The sequence below is a fragment of the Herpailurus yagouaroundi genome, unplaced genomic scaffold (assembly GCF_014898765.1).
Source record: "Herpailurus yagouaroundi ecotype Mexico unplaced genomic scaffold, PumYag 203, whole genome shotgun sequence".
Taxonomy (NCBI): domain Eukaryota; kingdom Metazoa; phylum Chordata; class Mammalia; order Carnivora; family Felidae; genus Herpailurus; species Herpailurus yagouaroundi.
Window position 1 is genome coordinate 21,186,249 of NW_024412434.1, and position 14,029 is coordinate 21,200,277.

Consider the following 14,029-nt stretch of genomic DNA (forward strand, 5'->3'; position numbering starts at 1 on the left):
GATGGCACAAGGTATGTAAGGCCTTCAGTACAATGCCTGACACATGGCAAATTTGCAATAGATGACAGCCTTATTTTCTGCTGTAAATTCCTGGGAAAGAAGATCTTAAGGCAGAACTCTAGAAGGAAGAATTGAGTGTTATTTGCATGCGGGGAGTGGTGATTCCTGCTCGCCTGTCCCCTTAAAGACACTCGGCTGAAAGGCAGGTGTCCACGGCACAGACCTACCCCAGGATGCTGGAACGACACAGCCGGAGAACGGAATGAATGCTCCTAAAGCAGGTGAAACCAAGGCCACATCTGCCCCACTGCTAGGAGAAGCTCAGAGGGACCCTCACCAGTAACCTTAGCAGAGCCTCATGGTGTCCGATGCTCACAGACCCAGAGCAGATAATGGATTCCCAGAAGGGACCGGCAGTGGTCAACATAATGAATAGCATTTGCCCAACACGGTATCCTTTTTGATCCCAGCAACAGCCCTCTGTCACACAGAGGGCTGGGACTCTTTCCTTCCTCTTTCTCTCCAGAGAGAAATTGATCCTCAAAATCTGTGACTTGTCCCTGATTAAATGGGTCAACCTAAAAACTATAAGGCACAGGGCCTCATGCGTGTCTTCTGCCCTCAAATCCCACATCCTAGAGTCTTGACTTACTGGGGCAATGCTTGTGCCCATATCCCTGTGTCTCATTGGCCTTCAGTGCAGCTGTGGGGACAGTGCCTACATATGCCCATAAACTCACTTTAAGCACAAAACTTTGTTTTCTCTCTGTTTCAACCTGTAGGATTTCCCCCAGAAGCCTCCTGACCTTGACCTAACCTTGAAGTAGGAAAAGTAACACCCTTGGAGGCCACCCTCAAGGAATGGAGGTGGGAGTCAGTGGATAGATGCCCCAGGTTCTGGTCTCTAAGAGGACAGTTTTGGGAGACACTCTACTAGGCTCCTCAGAGGGTCCCCCATGAGCCTGAGCTGTTCTTTCCATAGTGGTAATCATCTTAATCATAAACATTGGGTTTTTTTTTTTTGTTGTTGGTTTGTTATGTTGCTTTTGTTTTTTGGTTGTTGTTTGGGTTTTTTTTGTTTGTTTTTTGCTTTTTACTTTCCTTCCCTCTGTTTCATTTGCCTGCCCTCTCACTGCTAATTCTTAAGATTTCCTCTCAGATAAGTTGCTCATACCTTGTATTCAGGGAAAACCCAAGCTAAGAAAGCTTTGTAGTCCTATAACAAAAGAACTCTCACACCAACAGAAAGCTTTAAAAAATTGTTTTTAACTTAATTTATTCATTAAAAATAAATATTTTTGAGAGATAGAGTACAAAGGGGGGGGGCAGAGAGAGAGGGAGACACAGAATCCCAAGCAGGCTCCAGGGTCTGAGCTGTCAGCACAGAGCCCAACGTGGGACTCAAACCCATGGACCACGAGATCATGACCTGAGCCGAAGTTGGACACTAGACTGACTGAACCACCCAGGTGCCCCTCACCATAGAGCTTTTGTAACCAGGAAGGACAAAAGTCATATCCTTAGGAAGGTGCCAGTTTAACATTCAAAGCTGCTCATTTTGTAAATTTGAGGAAAATGAAAAAAATTTATTAGAATTCAAAATTCAACTGGGCAAAAGGAAGACTGGTTTTTGCTGTGGTTGTTAAATGGGTTTGTCTTCCGTGGAACCAAGTGGCCTGGGTCCTCTTGGATTTGCTGTCCCCTAACTGCGGGCCTGTCCAAATGCAGGATGTACTGGAACACTGCTCAGGGCCCTTTTGGCTTCCATACAGTCCATTCCTTTTCCTGGGTTCGTGCAGAATGGGAAAGATCTTCACCCACCCACCCTACCCCACCCCTGAAATCCCACCACAGAGCTCTGTGTGGAAGGCCAACAAGGGCCAGTGGAGGATCAGGGAAGGCTGAGCCCCCAGATCCGGGCACCTCCCCCTGGCTGGGCTCTCCATCATCACTCATATGGGATGCACATGGGATGTAGGGTTGGAACTTCCAGGTTTGAGGGGCACCTGGGTGGCTCAGTCGGCTGGGTGTCCAACGTCGGCTCAGGTCATGATCTCACGGTTCGTGAGTTCAAGCCCCATGCTGGGCTCTGCGCTGGCAGCCTAGAGCCTGGAGCCTGCTTGGGATTCTGTGTCTCCCTCTCTCTCTGCCCCTCCCCTGCTCACACTGTCTCTGCCTCTCAAAAATGAATAAACATTAAAAAAATTAAAAAAAAAAAGAACTTCTGGGTTTGAGTTCAGGCTCTTTTCCCCATCTGCTGTGTGGTTGTGAGCAAGCCTCTTAAGTTGTCCGGGCCTCGGGTCCTCATTTGTGAAAAAGGAGCTATGGTCATAAAGATGGGTGTGTATACCCTCTGGGATTGTTGTAGGCGCAAAGCTGGATACGTACGTAGGAACGTGCACAGAAAACCAAAGGGAATGAAACAAGTGTTAGTTACTTATTTTTAGGAGGTGGGGAGGATGGATGGGAGAAACAGGGAAGAAAGGTACAAGAGTCCTGCTCGCTAAGTAACTTCCACCCCCTCAGGCTGCTGCTCCTTCCACCTGACCAATCCCATCCCCCCTCTGCCTCCAGCCCGCTTCTGCCTGGCACACTCCTCTTTTCCTTCAGGTCTTAGCCTAAAGGTCACTTCCTCTAGGAAGCCTGCGCTGACTTCTCCTCCCCTAAGACTCGGACGGGTGCCTCTGTGCCCTTGTGCTGCCCTGCACTTGACCTGTCACAGCCCTTCCTTGCGTGTGGTTTGTCTGCGTTCTCTACAAAGCGCCATGACGACAGTGTCTCCAACCACAGCATCTCGGTACCTGCCCCAGTGCTCAGCGCGCAGCATGCTCAAAACCAGGGATACACGACTAGCTTGAGAGTGGACGTGTTCTTTTCATCACACCCTAGTTGAGGTTTCGGAGACCCAAAATAGCTGGTCTGAGTCACCGTAACCTTGTTAGTAATTAAATACTACAGTTACCAAATTACCAGAAAGCAAAAACCACTGGGTGGAATATTTTTCTAGTAGAGGAACATGTCACTTATTTATGTGTGAGCATTAGAGTTCTTAACTAGTTAAGTTCAGAATGAGGAGCTCCAGCCTTTTCCGAAAGCTAAGGAAGCCCTAAATTGTGCATTCCTGGAGGTTTGACCTGCAGTGTAAACACTGCCTATCAAAAACATGTCAATATACAAAACAAATGCCATCAACAATTTATCAATGCGCTAAGTAGTAAACTTTAAAAAGTAAGTTCCCGCTCCCTCTAATTCACTAGGCAGGAGGAATATTTTTTCTTTATTTAGTGCAAAAGGCACAATTAGCATTATGGAAGTGAATGATGGAATCTTGAGGAATTTTGGTGGCTATGTCCTATGCATCTTCTAAAAATATCTGAAAATTTAAATTTGGAAATATTATGACTCTCTACTTAGCATCTAAATCTTTTCACGGATTCTCTTCAGGGCAAACCACACTGAGCGCAGTTATAGCACAGTAGCCAAGCTCTGCAGTGATTTAACACACATGGATGGTCTCTTGTCACTTTCACTGTAGCTCCTCTCACTGTGTGCATTTGATATGTACTGCTCCTAATGACGGAAGGACACCTCGTGGTCTTTGCCGCCCAGTGAAGTAACACAGAGTAAGAAAGGTGTGAGGTGAGTCATTGAGGCAGTTGATGTCACATTATGATCGATGGGTATCGCTAAAGCCTGTGAAGGCTCCAAGTTTTAAATGGGTTAGGGCTCCTCTCCTATGTTCATTGCAACACCGTTCACAATGGCGGAGATGTAGAAACAATCCAAATGTCCGTTGACAGAAGACTGGATGAAGAAAATGTAGTATGTGTGTGTACATATGTACATGTGTACATACACACACACACACACACACACACATACAGTGGAGTATTATTCAGCCTTAAAAAGGAAGGAAGTTCTGCAAGGTGCAACAACGTGGATGAGCTTTGAGGACATTATGCTAAGTGAAATAAGCCGGTCACAGAAAGACAAATACTGCATGATTCCACTTAAATAAGGTGTCTAACGTAGTCGAATCCGTAGCCTCAGTGGTGGAATTGTGTTCCCCATTGCTGGGGGGGATGGAGAAATGAGTTACCAATCAACCAGTATGGTTTCAGTCAAGCAAGATAAAAAAAGCTCTAGAAATCTGTACAGGATTGTACCTGTTGTCAGCAATTATGTATCATACATTAAAAAGTTTGATTAGCGAGTAAATCTCATAGTAAGTGTTCTTCCGACAATAAAATAGAGTTTAAAAACAAACAATCCTACCTCACGGTAGGGTCCAGATACGAAGCGTTGTAGTAATACTTGGGATTTGCAATTCCCTGTGGTCCTTCTTTATTTTCCTTACCAAGACAGAGAAGCAGGTTTAGAAGAGTAAGGAGGGTATCCGATCAAGAGCTCTGTGTTGGTTTAAGATGCCTGTTAGACTTCCAAGTGGCAATTATGCACGTAGTCAGATGTATGAGCCCAGCTTAGGAGAAAGGTCTGAAGTGGATAAAAATATTTGGGTGATCATCAGCATATCCATGCCGTCCAGAGCATAGCCTGGGGGCAGTAATCCAGGGAAGGTAGCTCGTAAAGAAAGGAGGCTCAGCCAGGCACTCCAGCATTCAGCGTTAGCTAGGTATTTCTGGTGCGTCTGCCCCCTGAAACAACTCTGCGTAGCAGGAGAGCCCCCCTCAGAACTCAGGGTTCCTCTTCAGTGTGGGAAGAGGCCAAGGTGTTCCCAAGCACAGTAACCTCAGTACCTAAAGGTTAGTCACCCACCACGAACCGGACACAATAATTCTGCTGCCGCGGGACACTTTGCTACAAAGATCACTCCCAGGCCCAGCAGGCATGGTGTTTCCTCAGTCCTCTCCTGAGTTTGCTCCTGGAAAAGAGGAGCCTCTGAAGGATTGCTTCTACTTCACCTCTGTCAGAATACCGTGGCCACTGCAGGAGGTGGCCGATGGCTGCCCTCTGCCTCTATCCCAGCCCCTGCCACTGCCTATTTGCTCTGCTTCCGCTTGGAATTTCCCTCAGAGATCCATGACAGCTGGGTGACCCGCTCATCCCAATTTGCCTGGAAATTCCCACCTTCTAGGGAACCCCTTCAGTCCAGGACAACCTGGGACTGTTGGTCACCCTAACTGGAAGGAAACCTGGGAAATAATTACCATCCTCTAAGCAGTTCTTAGGTAGGTACAGCCCTGGCTAGGACCTAAGCCGTGGACTTCAGGGTTCCTCCCTGCTTTCCAGCCTCTCCTTGTGAGAGGTCTCTGCCCTCTGCCGCCAACCCCACTCACTCTCCCACTCCTCAGGACTCTGGAGCTCTTGCCTTGTCTGTCTCTTCGACAGCAGGCTGGCCCAGGGTGGGGAAGGTAGCTGAAGAAGTCTATCCTGGACCCCACTAGCTACTCCCTTATTCTTCTGCAGACTTTCCGAATTGTTAAGTATCATCTGTTCTGAATGTCTGCCTCTTGGATTGTTCATCTCTTGGTTAGTTGGCTATCATCGGAGCTCCTGGCCCATGTAGTGGAATGTCCCACCCGATGTGTAAGACAGGGTCCCACTGCCCAGGATGGATGCAAAGTAGGGACAGATGTTTCCTCTCCTTGCTCTTTGGCAGCTAGGGGCAGGCGTGTGACCCAGACCTGGCTACCCGCTGTCCCTGCCTGCTTCTTCACATCTGCAGAGTCAAGGCACCAACACAGGGACAGTCAGAGGTTGTCGGGGGTGCTTCGGGCTTCGGAGGCGGCATCAGGCATGCGGGGGTATGGGGCCGGCTGTCCTAACCGACCGACAGTGGGAGACCTTGGCTGCCTCCTCTGCTACACCCGTAGCTCTTGTGCGTTCTCTGACTCTGGTCCTCCACGCCCCCCTCTCAGTTCAGCGCGCTCCCCATATCTTTCCAATAATGCTTTTTTTTTTTTTTTTTTTTTGGCTAGAATCACCCAGAATTGCTTCCTTGGGTGACAATCATGACCTCTCACTGATGCTTCTGAGAAATTGAGGCCTCATTTTACCGATGGGTGTTCTGCCCAGGAGAAAAAAATGTTACCCTGAAGATCTATCAACAGAGGGGGGAGGCTCAGAGTGGAATGGGACTAAGGAAACGGGTTCTCCTTTGCTCCTCTCTACCATCAGATCGAAGGCAAGTAGAGCAGGAAGACCTTTCCTTTTAGAAAATCTAAAGAATATGAAAGAAAGATTCAGGGAGACCTTGTGGAAGATAGGCACACATGAGACTAGGTGGCCTTCTTTCTGTTTTACCTCCTGGCTCTACGGGATTCTGGGTGAGACTCAGATACTCTCTCTTTTGTCCTGAGCTGTTGTGTCTTTAAGTGTGAAAGGTTAGCTTTGCAGCCTGATTCTCGGAAGAGACAGGGGTGAATATAGTTTGGAACAAAGACTACAATCTGTGCTCATGCTATAGAGTGCTTGCACATTCACCCAGAATCATTTCTTTTCCTACCAGATGGCAAACCCAGCACATGGTCCCAAGGGCAGAATGTATCCTGCTGCACTCTGGGATTCCCCATTCACTTCTGTGATCTTTGCCACAACATGGCAGTCCCAGGCGGACCAGACAGTGGTTGGGAGGAAGCTTCCCAATGGCACAGTGGCTGAGCCCATCATACACGTGTTTACAGGCGTAGAAAACATTCAGTAACAAAACCCCACGGAAGAAACAAATGTGCAGGTGTTGACGTTGGTGTGGGACAGGAAGTAGCTGTAAAGTAAAGCACTTCCTAGCAATGCAGAGATGGGCGTGTATGGGAAGATGGGGTTGGTGCCAAAAGACAGCTTCTGCTGCCCAGAAATCCCTCCCACGGAAGCCGTGTAGACCCAGAAAATGTCACTGCTGCAAGCACACCCTCAGGTGGACGGACTGCCGAGGGGAATACACCTCCCACTCCTGCGTGTGTTTCTACAGTAGCGAAGGAAGAAAGAGAAAACAGAGCTGCAAAAGGACAGTGGATGAAGGTAAATGCTTTAAAGCCTGAGCTTGGAGCTGGTTTGGCAAGATGCTGAATATTCCCTACAATCCATGGGCTCTGCATGGAACACAGAAATTAAACCTAACATGGAGCCGTGAGGGCCGTTAGCAAATGTGGGACCATGAAGGCTGCAAAATTTGATCGTGAAAGAAGATATGGGGCACCTGGGTGACTCAGTCGGTTAAGCGTCCACCTTCGGTTCAGGTCATGATCTCACAGTTTGTGAGTCTGAGCCCTGCATCAGACTGTCTGCTGTCACCACAGAGCACGTTTCAGATCCTCTGTCTCCCTCTCAGCCCCTCCCCCTCTCTCAAGCCCTCTCTCGTTCTCTCTCTCTCTCTCAAACATAAACATTAAAAAAAACAAAAAAGATGATGTAAATGCCCAGCGTGGAGACATTTCCCTGGCTGCTCTTGGCGGAAAGTTCCAGCTGTCTTAATAAGAAAGTAGTAGTGTTGAGGTTGCCTGGGTGGCTCAGTCAGTTAAGTGTCAGACTTCAGCTCAGGTCATGATCTCCCCGCTGTGAGTTTGAGCCCCACTTTGGGCTCTGAGCTGTCAGCACAGAGCCTGGAGCCTGCTTCAGATCCTGTGTCTCCCTCTCTCTCTCTGTCCCTCCCTCACTCGCACTCTGTCCCTCTCTCAAAAAAAAATTTTTTTTTAATTTCTTAAAAAATTAAAAAAAGAAAGCCGTGGTCTTTAGCATCAAGGTTCAGTTACTGTGTTCTGTTTCTAGAACAAGATGAGGGCCCTTTTGACTGTGGTGCACATCCTACGTTCACAGTCTGTAGCCACACAGACCTGCCTTGGCATCAAAGGTGCCTCCAGAATGCCCGAGCCCAGCCCCCAGGGGCTCCTTTCCAGGCCAGTAGGTCTGAGACAGGCTCAGACGTGGGCTCGTTGCCGCCTATGAGGGATTCCCTCGTGCCTAATTCGCATTAGCCCTGAGCTTGCTCCGAAAGCTCCAGAGGACCAGGCGACAGGAGGAAATCGCTGATAAGAATTTTATGTGAACACAGGTAAAACACAACCGGTCTCTGATGTTTTGATCAGGGGGACGAGCTGCCTCAGAACTTACAGACGTTTTACCAGGGACAGACACAAACCCACCCAGAAACCTAGGATTGCGGTGGTTTGCTCCAACCAGTGCTGAATTTTTCCCCTTCTCTGAAGTCCTAGCAAACAGGCAATCAGTATACTAGACGCGTATCTTCAGAGATGCTATGTCAAGGGCTCAGATGAGAAAGATGCATTTCATTTATCTGCTTGTCTGTTTCTGAGCACAGCGAGGGCACCGAGTGCTCTGTGCTTAGTCTCAGGAGGGAATCCTGTAGCTTTTGCTGCCACAGGCTTGGGATTTCTTTCTCAAGACTCACTTTCAACAACATCTTTCCAGCCTTTAAATGTTGAACTAAAACCTGAAATGGGTTCTGATTCTGACTTGAGCTCTTCAAATTGCAAAACCAATCAACTGCACGAGTTGTGTGGCGATTTGCGGCTCCCTCTGCCTCTGCCTGTGTCAAGCGCCCTCTTTTGTAAGGAAAGCAAAGCCAGTGGGTCTCCTCCAGCTGTTTTCATTCCCCTCTAGTCTGTTCTTGTGAATTTGCAAAGCTCTTGCCTCCTGCCCTGAACTGACTAGGGTCACAAAAGTGCCCATGACAATCGTGTGTTAATGTGAGGGGAATGCCGTGAAATCAGATGGTTTTGAGGACGGATATTTTGAGGCTTTGTTGGACGTAGAAGACTCATACTAGCAGTAACAACCATTTCCTGAGTGCTTGCTCTCGTCCCAATCACCTTTCTTTAGATTACCTTTAATTCACAATTATCCTGTGAGGTAGGTATTATCCCCGTTTTACAGAGAAGGAAACTGAGTCTCAGAGAGGTTAAGAAAATGGCAGAGGATTGCCTGAGTAGTACGTGTCAGAACTGGGTTGGATTGCCGATGTGGCTTATCACGAAGCCTGTATTTTTTTTTCCTCCTCTTCCAATCTATCCATACAACTCAAAATTATGACCTGGGTTTAGGAGTGCCAGTACTCACTCTTATAAATAGAAATAATAGTAGCCACAACAGAAACAACAGTAATAATAACTAATATTTATTGAGCACCAACGGATGCCAGGACCTTTGTGATTTATATCCAGGGTTTACTCCTGATTTATGAACAGAGAGACTAAGTCCTAGAACAGCTAAGGAAATTTGCTTGGGGACAGATTATCGTTGGTGGAACTGAGTGTTAGACCCCGGTCTACAGAACGCAGATTTGAAGTTCTTAACCATTTCTTGGCGAGGACAGCAGGCAAAAGAGTCCCTACATTCGGTGTTTGTGTCCCCTGATGCCTGGAAGAAGAGGGCCCCGCGTTTCTAGTTTATCAAATGAGCAATTGTAATGGACCTTCTGTGGATTATACAGATCTCCTTGTCTTTGCTTGTGTTTATTCAGGGTTGGGTACGCCCTGCTGCCGTCAGAAAGTCGGGCAGTGACTGTATTTACAAGAAACTCCCTGAGCACGTGGGATCTGAAACCTGTCTGACAATTAGATCAGCCTGTCTCTGTAGACGGCGGTAGAATGAAGCAAATTGGATTTTCCGCCAATTCTCAAAGGGCACGAACTCAACTTTTATAGTTCATAGGACAATTCAAGTCTTGATAGGGGGCAGAATGACCCCATGTAGGGAGGACAGGCGAACTAGATGGTAAGAGAGTTCAGTTCTGTTTCGACGTGGGAGCTCTGGGGAGTTGGAATCTTAGTTTTGTGCTTTAGATAGAACCCGCTGACATTCAGTCGCTCGGTTTTGTTTTTTTTTTAATTTTTTTTTCAACGTTTTTATTTATTTTTGGGACAGAGAGAGACAGAGCATGAACGGGGGTGGGGGGGCAGAGAGAGAGGGAGACACAGAATCGGAAACAGGCTCCAGGCTCTGAGCCATCAGCCCAGAGCCTGACGCGGGGCTCGAACTCACGGACCGCGAGATCGTGACCTGGCTGAAGTCGGACGCTTAACCGACTGCGCCACCCAGGCGCCCCAGTCGCTCGGTTTTTTGAAATAACGATGTGTGTGTTGGTGTATGTGTGTATTTAGCATTTTCTAGGACAGCCCTATGTTGTTGGCCTGAGAAAAACAAGATATTTGAATTCAGTTTATAAGAATATATCAGTTTCTCTGGTTGCCATATTTCCATACCTGATTTTAATTTTAAAAATAGTACCACTTAGGGGCGCCTGGGTGGCTCAGTTGGTTAAGTATCCAACTCAGGTCATGATCTAATGGTTTGTGGGATCGAGCCCCACGTCAGGCTTTGTGCAGACAACAGGGAGCCTGCTCGGGATTTTGTCTCTCCCTTTCTCTCTGCCGCTCCCACATGCACACTTTCTGTCTCTCTCTCTCAAAATACATAAATAAACTGTTTAAAAAATGGTAGCACCTAAAGAAGTGCAGTATTTCTAAAATTTTTTTAATGTTTATTTATTTTTGAGAGAGAGAGATACAGAGCGTGAGAAGGGGAGGGGCAGAGAGAGAGGGAGACACAGGATCTGAAGCAGGCTCCAGGCTCCGAGCTGCCAGCACAGAGCCCGACATGGAGCTTGAACCCACAGACCGTGAGATCATGACCTGAGCCAAAGTCAGCTGCTTAACCCCTTAACAGATGGAGCCACCCAGGTGCCCCTAAAGAAGTGCAATATTTCAAATAGCACAAGTTTAAATGGTGGTGTAGACACATGCATGCAACCCCTCACCCCCACATCCACTGATGTAACCAACTTGGCTTTAGTATGTTTAAAACCTGTGTTGATGCTTATGCAGTGAGTCTTTATTACCTCTATTAGAACTTACCTTTCTGAATATGCATTTAAATTTGAGTCATGTTCATCAAAAGATGACAAAGTAATTTTATCCTGGAAGTAAATCTAGTCTACCCTCCCCTCATTAAAAAGGTTCATTTTTATCATTAAGACATTTCCCCAACATTGCTAATATGCAGGAGATCAAAGACAAGGAAAATCCACGTGAATAGTGCCTGTATTGGGCTGTGGGGTGTATTTTCATGCTTCTATTACATGCTTATGTTAAACTGATGCTGTGGCATACTCAGCACTTGAAACTGAATCATAAAGCAATCTCAGGCAATCTGATAAGCGAGTTCTAGAAAATAGACCTGCATTCCTGTCCAGATTTCTGCTTTTGAACTGTGAGGATTTGAGCATAATGTATCTTAATATAAGCAATTATTTGGATATATTTCTCAATGACTAAAACAACAACAACCCCCCCCCCCCCGCCAAACTCAGACATTAGTGGTTCGTATTAATTAATCTAAGACCTAACCTGCTTTAACTTCATTACTCCCAACACCTGAATTCCCTGTCAGCTTGATCACAGGTTGACTCAAACGTGTCTCATTGTTTGCTTTATGGCAAAAGTCTGTGTCTTAGGAATCTGGGTTACTATCATCCCTTTGTTTTTAAACCCCATTTTCTCAAACAAATCTCATTCTGTATTTTGGACCATAGCTGTTTATTTTCCCCTAAGAAAGCAGAGTTAGGAACACACTGTTTGTCATCTATAAAATGAAACATTTGTAAACTGGTTTATGAGTAGGTGACCATATAATTAATCATCCGAAGCAGTGTGCTTGTAAGAATGACCAGGAATGTCATTAATAATTATGCTTGGAACAATAGGCTTCAATTGGGCAGTCCCAATCAAATGGGGACATATGGTCACTGCACCCATGTGAGCATATTGTCACGTATACTGTCTGTGAGGATATCAATGGGATTTCAATTATTAGGCCTGGAGTTTTGCAACTGAAACCACAGAAGTCTTCCAACCTTATTGTCTACTTTGAATCTAAATTGATTCAATTAAAATCTTATCTGACTAAAATTTTTGGTCAGAAAGCTTTGTTAGAAAAAAAGAGTTGTTATTTTCTTTTTTAAATATTTTTTAATCTTTATTTGTTTTTGAGGGAGGGTGGGGCAGAGAGAGAGGGAGACACAGAACCCGAAGCAGGCTCCAGGCTCCGAGCTGTCAGCACAGAGCCCGACGCGGGCTCGAACTCATCAACCGTGAGATCGTGACCTGCGCCAAAGTTGCACGCTCAACCGACCGAGCCACCCAGTCGCCCCAGAAAGTTGTTACTTTCAACAAATATCTGGCAATGCTCTTTCATACCTTGCTATCAGCCAGGAATGTGCGAGGCACTGCAGGGATGCAATCGTGTGCCAAGTAAGTGGAGTCAAGCCCATCAGGAAGTTTATGGTCTGTGGAGAATGTGGACGAATACGTGGACCATTTCAGTACTTTGTGATTAGTGAAGGAAGGAGGTTGTGAGAATACACAAGGAGGGCACTTCCCACAGCCGTGGTGGGAGGAATAGCCAAGCACAGAGCTAATGGATGTGCAGAAGTTAAAAGGGTGGAAGAGAGGAGCCAAGTGTTCTAGGCTGGGGGGAGAGCGTGTTCCAAGGCCAGGAGATGAGAGAAAAATAGAGGCGGAGATGGACCACTCTTGCTGGGTGCGCAGCCCTGGGTAGGGAGCAGTCTGGCAATGAGGCTGGGTAAGGGGTCCCAGACCTTAAAAGTCCTTAAAAACTCTGATAGGGAATTTTAACTGTATACCGAGGGCGAGGGCGGCACCACTGAAGAGCCTTAAAGGCAATAATAGTGAGTGCTTTAGAGAAAGACCTCTCAGTCTAGGGGTGAGGAGTAGATTAGGGGTCTGGGTTGGGGGAGCAGGAGGGCAGGAAAGCAAACCGGGGGGCCTAGAAGAGAGCAGTGGCAGTGATGGAGAGTTGCTTAGGGTCCGCAGGACTGGGCAACAGCTTTGAGGTGGGGGCAGGGAATTAGGATTTTCTTATGGGTTGAATTATCTTCCCCTTAAATTCATATGTGGAATCCTAACCCATGATGTTCTTATACAGGGGGGAAGTTTGGACACATGCATAGAGGAGGGACAGTGAAGACAGGGAAAAGGCAGTCCTTACGAGCCAGGGAGAGAGGCCTGAGACACACGCTTCCCTAGAAGCCCTCAGAAGGAGCCAACCCTGCCCGCACCTTGGTCGTGGACTCAGAGCCTCCAGAACTTTGACACAATACATTTCTGTTGTTTAAGCCACCTGGTTTGGGCTACTTTTTGTGTCGCAGCTGCCCTAGGCAACCCATACAGATGGCTACACGGATTTTAAGCTTGAATACGTGCGTACTTCTCTCTAAGTGGTTTTAAGCAAGAACAAAGGAGCATAAGCCCACCGTGGCGGATGGTGGTGACTCAGTTTTGACATGTTGGCTTTGGGGCAGTTGTCGGATCTCCACGCCAAGAGCTCCAGCTGGCCATTGAACGATCAAGGCTCAGGAGAGACAGCAGAAACGGAGTTTCAGGTTCAAGAGTCATTGCGTGTAGGCAGGAACTGGCACCTTGGGTGTGTACATCAGGGAAAACCTGTGGGGGGGGGGGTGAACTGAAAGTAAGCCTTGGTTCTGGACACTTCCCCACACATCAAGTAGATGAGAAAGGCTCTGTTATGTGTTGCTTTAAAATATTTGCTTGCAGGAGGGTGCCTGGGTGGCTCAGTCGGTTGAGCATCTGGCTTTGGCTCAGGTCATGATCTCACAGTTGGTGAGTTCGAGCCCCATGTCGGGCTCTGTGCTGACAGCTCAGATTCTGTGTCCCCCCCACCCCCTCCCTGCCCCTCCCCCACTCATGTTCTGTCTCTCTCTGTTTCTCAAGAAATGAATAAACATTAAAAAATTTACAATATTTGCTTGTGGGAATTACCACACATAGAGTTTGTAGCAAGATTGGGATATCAAGTAGGCTAGCCTTGGCTACCCCTCAGGTTAAGGAATTACCTCCTTTAGGACTGTCCCAGAACAGACCAGAGATTGTGACTCAAACTCACAAAGCTTAGAGAGACCACAGCTAGCCCTCAAATACCCAATGATTAATTTATAATAAATGGAACTGGCAGTTGGAACAGATACGCCCTCTGCCTAAGCAGCCTCTTCTATCATTTACAAAACCGCGACAGTGGG

General features: G+C 47.1%; 1 protein-coding gene across 1 annotated transcript in view; it reads left to right on the forward strand.

Moving 5' to 3' along the window:
• FRMD4A (FERM domain containing 4A) overlaps positions 1 to 14,029 on the forward strand; it is a 611,772-nt gene that overhangs the window by 92,333 nt on the left and 505,410 nt on the right. The gene's annotated exons all lie outside the window — the stretch shown is intronic.